The sequence below is a fragment of the Cervus canadensis genome, chromosome 31, assembly GCF_019320065.1.
Source record: "Cervus canadensis isolate Bull #8, Minnesota chromosome 31, ASM1932006v1, whole genome shotgun sequence".
NCBI lineage: Eukaryota > Metazoa > Chordata > Mammalia > Artiodactyla > Cervidae > Cervus > Cervus canadensis.
In genome coordinates, this window is record NC_057416.1 from 14,074,465 (window position 1) to 14,079,538 (window position 5,074).

The following is a 5,074-nucleotide window of genomic DNA, read 5'->3' on the forward strand; positions in this document are numbered from 1 at the left end:
GAGCTAATTGGAACTTCATATTCCTTTACCCTTCCTTTCATTTGTTTTTTAGGTAAAGGGTGAAGTCTCCAGCTCTGCAGAACTCCTAACAGATAAATAATCAGTACAAAGGGGCACTGGGCTGAAGGTCAGTGCCAAGTTCTGTCTGATCAGCAGAACTTATCTTTGCACCACCCCCTTTAAATGTCCTAAATCTGCAGACTCAGCCTCAGTCTGGCCTCCGGGGCCGATCCTGTCCAGAGTTTAGGGGCCCGAACACCTTCTCCTGGCCCCTGTCTGCTGTGCTCCCACTTTACCCCCCAAAGTGGACTCCATTTTGGACTTGATTGGTGGGTTCCTACCCTATTTCTTAAACTTGAATATCCATGCACCAAGTGGCTGTATAAATATCCATGTACGAGTCTTGCCAAGCACTTCAGTCCTTATGGGACTGAGTTTCTAAGTGTCAGAGACCCTCCCAGGGACAGGAAAACTGTTCTTGGAAATGGGCAACATGCCTAGGTCCTGCTGCCTGCCACTAGGGCACCAAATACCACCTGCCTGCAAGGTCTCCCAAGAGCACCTGCTCCCAGCTTCTTGGGCGCCAACAGCTGTCCGTTAGTTATACTACCTCTTTCTGTAGCCACAGCCTTTAGAGACCTCATTCTGTTTCCCAGACTGTCCCTGCTCTTAGCCAAGGCCTCTCCATGTGTGTGTTCCAGGTGCCTGTCCCATTCGGGTCGGGACAACTAGTTCCAGGTTCTGATCCTGATCTTTTTCCCCCTCGACAGGTAACCAGGTCCTGCAAGCCGTGCCCCAAGACTGGAGAGTTCAGAGAAAGGGTTCTAGTCCAGGCTCTTCTGCTAATTGGCTAAGTAGCCCCAGGCAAATCACATGGTCTCCCAGAGCTCCCTCCTCAAACTCAGAATGGTAAAGATTAAAGTGCCAAAATAGGGGAGGCATGGGGGGGAGTGTTTAGAACTCCCCTGGATCCTCTGCAATTTGAGGATTTTGCTAATTCCTCATTTGCACAATTAATTTATACCACGAATAAGATGAAAGGCCTTTGTTCTCAATGGGCAAATGCACACTGTGATGGTTAAATTTGTGCGTCAGTCTGACTGGGCTTAGGGATGCCCAGATGGCTGGCAAAACACTATTTCTGGGTGTGACAGAAGTGTGTGTCTTCTGCAAGTGTGTCTCCAGGGAAGACTAGCATTTGACTAGGTAGTCTGAGTAAAGATGATTTCCCTCACTAACGGGCATTAACCACTCTGTTGAGGGCCTGAGTAGAACAACCACCACCAAAACCAGGAAGGGCATATTTGCTGTCTCTGATTGAGCAGGGGCATCATTGCCCGCCCTTGGACACTGGTGCTCCTAATTCTTGGACCTTTGGACCAGCTGACCCGTAATTCTCAGCCTCCATAACCACACAAGTCAATTTCTTGAACAAATTTCTTTATCTATCTATATGCATATATTCTTTTTCTATGAAGAACTCTAACATAACACCCTTGCTTTATGCCCAATTCTGGTATGTTTAAAATAAAACAGAGAAGCTCAGTTGCCATAGGCTGCCAGCCATGACCATCCTTAAGGGAGCATGAGGCCCAGGAGAAGTGATATAGCTACAGGGATGGGTGCTCATTACTCTCTGCCCTACCCAGGTCTTGACTGAGACTCATTTTTTTTAATTTTTATTTTTAATTGGAGGATAATTGCTTATAATGTTGTGTTGGTTTCTTCTGTGCAACATGAAACAGTTATAAGCATATATATACATGGAATCTAGAAAAATGATACTAAGGTTGATCTTTAACTTGGCCCTCCAGGTAGCTGGATCAGTCAGTCACAAGGCAGAATGCAGTGTTCTCACAGTAGAACCCACTGGTCTCCTTCCCTGGAGCAAGTCCCACTGTGCAACCACTCCCCACAAATCTGTGAACTCAGGTAAAATCTGTGCACGCTAGAGACAGCCTGGGGAAAGAGAGGCTGGCCTCCAAGGGCAAGATCCTGCGTGGTGGTGAGAGGGTAACAGGCAGGAAGGCCAGGGGTCTCCAAATGGAGGAAATAGGCTGCAAGTGCCAGACATTTTTCTCTCTCTTAAGTGGCAGGAGGAAACAAACTGGCGATATTTTTTCCTTCTCTATACAAATTTAAAAGGAGGTTTATCTTAAAATGCTGTGTTGCCATGACACCTGGTTTCACCTGAAGCTAACTATTCTCAAACCTTGAGTTAACCAATACATTTCTTCTTATGGAAATGTGTGTCTTAAGCTACATTAATGTACCCCAGACTCTGTCTTCAAGTTCCACCAAATGGCTCAGAACCTACTTGACAAACCAGTATGTTATACTCAGATATTGTTCCCCTAATCTATGTAAACAAAACTATTTGTATGATAATCTGCCCTTCTACAAGATTCAAGTCAATAGTTTTATGGCCTGGGATGAATCATCTGGTGCCAAGATTATCACAAAATGCAATTTATGGATGAGGGCCCTGGTGCCATTCTGAGTTTTAAGACATTCCTTTCTTTTCATTAACAGACTACTACTGACTATATAACATCCAGCTGAAGACTAGCAGGGGGCACTCTTTCTGCCCCCTTCTGATGCCTATGTCAGAAGCTTTCTCTATCTCCTCTATACTTTAATAAAACTTTATTACACAAAAGCTCTGAGCGATCCAGCCTCGTCTCTGGCCCCGGATTGGATTCGTCTCCTCCGGAGGCCAAGAACCCCGGGGTCTTATTGTTCAGCAGCAACCTTTCAGTGGAGGTATGGAAGAAGAGACTCTTCTGTCCAGGGCCCTCCCCTGGGCTGTGCACCTGGGAACTTCAGGCGTTTTCCGGCCCCTCCTGCCCCCCATGTGACCTCCACAAGACACTTTCTATCTATCAAGACAAGTCCTCTCCCAGGTCCTTGGTGTGGCCAAGCTCTAGGAGAGAGGATTCATCAAGAATTCATCGAAGTGATCTATTCTGGGCATTTTCACAATAAAACACTTTGAACTGATTTTACTTCTGAACACCTGAATAATTTTACAGATTTTCATTTATAGACAGAAGAAGATGACATAATTTCGAATCCGTATAAATGAACAATGTAGGTTTGCTTATACACATGTATTTCTGTTCCTTTGGCCAGCTATCATATCTGCTACTTGTTCTCTGAATTTGAGAAGCTGAGTTTATTTTTTCAAAGTAAACAATCAAATAGCAAAATCTGGCCCGTGCCCAGTAGGGAGCAGGTGGAGGGCTAGAAGGTGGACATGTTGCCTCATTGGGAAGGCTTCCCACCTGCGGGGACACATGCCCGTGGGTCTGTCACGCTCTAGGTGGCTTATGTAAGAAGGAAAACACCCACCTCGTCCACGGCAGTCTTGAAAGTAGTTTGGACAAGTGTTACTCTTATTTCGCATGTGAGGAAATCAAGGCCCAGAGAGCGCCCGTCCTGAGATCTCCTGACTAGCTCTGATTGGAAACAGCACAGTCCCCTGTCACTCTCCATGGCCCTCGCTGGAACCCGAAGCTCTGACAGTCCTGCTCCGACGTGCTTGAGCCCCAGCCCTCCTCACCCTCCTAGAGACACACTTCAGACATTGAACAGCAATGCACATGGCAAGCCGACCCCAGAGAAAACTACTGCCTGAAAAGAGGTTCTCCAGGGGATGGAAACAGGCCCACAGTCACAGCTGACGCAGGAAGGACGCAGGGGCCTGTGGGAGGAGGTCTCAGACGGAAAATGACTGCCAGTGGACCCGAGAGCTGGCCCTGGGCGACTGGAGGCTCCTCACCAGGTCCCCATCCTTAGAACGAGCATTCAGCTTGCGTCCCTGCTCCCAGGGACACAGCCTTGAGATGATGATGTGGTTGAGACCACCTGGATGACATATGTGCTGAACCCAGTGAAGGCCTCTCTATAAACTCCAAAGATCTGGCGGTGGGTGTGGAGACCTACTGTTTTATGGGGCCCACGACAACCCTATGTCAGTTCCCTTGCCTGTTAAACCTGTCACCCCCCAGTCTGGAGTGTCTGCCTCTTTCTTCAGCCTCTCCTTCTCCTTTGAGGACAGTGTCTAGTTTATGAACCAACAGAGAGAGTGTTCTCACCCTCCATGTTGCTAGAACACACCTATGTTCAGAGGGAGGAATCAGGTGAGGCCAAAGTTAGAAGTCCATCCGGATGCCCCTAAGGTCCCATTCCAAAGTGACAGTTCCTTTACCTACCATCCCTTGCTGAGTGAGCAAATCAAGGAATCTATACCCCTGGGTTCTGGTAAAATGGGGAGAATAAGAAAACTCACCTTGAATGAGAGCAAATGGAGACAATTTGCTTTATAAACAGACAGCTTCTAAAACAACATTACCATGATTACTGTTATGTTGTTGGAGTATGGACTATGCAAATAGCAGATGGTTTTTGCTTCCTCTTAAAGGGTTGTAATCTAGGAGGAGTATAATCTATATTCACAGGAAAATGTTTTAAAGACAACTGCATTCCTGAAGAACTATATCATTCAAAACTTGCCTAATTTAAGCATAATTTTCTTATAGTTATAATCACAAAATTGGTGTGGAGAGTATGGTCTCAGATACATAAATAGTAACATATTTTTGCTTTAATGATGCTTTTAAAAAAGTTTTGGCAGTATCATTTTTATTTTGCAGCCTTTCTCCCAAATTAGCAGCTCTGTGGATCATGGCCAATGTCTTCCCTAATTCTTGCATTTAACTTCATTTCATAGTCCATCTAAAGGAGATCAGTCCTGGGTGTTCATTGGAAGGACTGATGTTGAAGCTGAAACTCCAATACTTTGGCCACCTGATGTGAAGAGCTGACTCATATGAAAAGACCCTGATGCTGGGAAAGATTGAAGGCAGGAGGAGAAGGGGACATCAGAGGATGGGATGGTTGGATGGCATCACTGACTCAATGGAAATGGGTTTGGGTGGACTCCGGGAGTTGGTGATGGATGGGGAGGCCTGGCGTGCTGCAGTTCATGTGGTCGCAAAGAGTCGGACACAACTGAGCAATTGAACTGAACATAGTAATTTACAGCACATGTTCACCGAGAGTACTTTATATG

General features: G+C 46.2%; 1 long non-coding RNA gene across 1 annotated transcript; it reads left to right on the forward strand.

Moving 5' to 3' along the window:
* Positions 1-241: 241 nt before the first annotated feature.
* On the forward strand, positions 242-1,906 carry LOC122432469. The gene is made up of 3 exons (XR_006266834.1): positions 242-329; positions 771-909; positions 1,815-1,906. It is a non-coding gene; the product is annotated as an uncharacterized LOC122432469 (long non-coding RNA).
* The last annotated feature ends 3,168 nt before the right edge of the window (positions 1,907-5,074 follow it).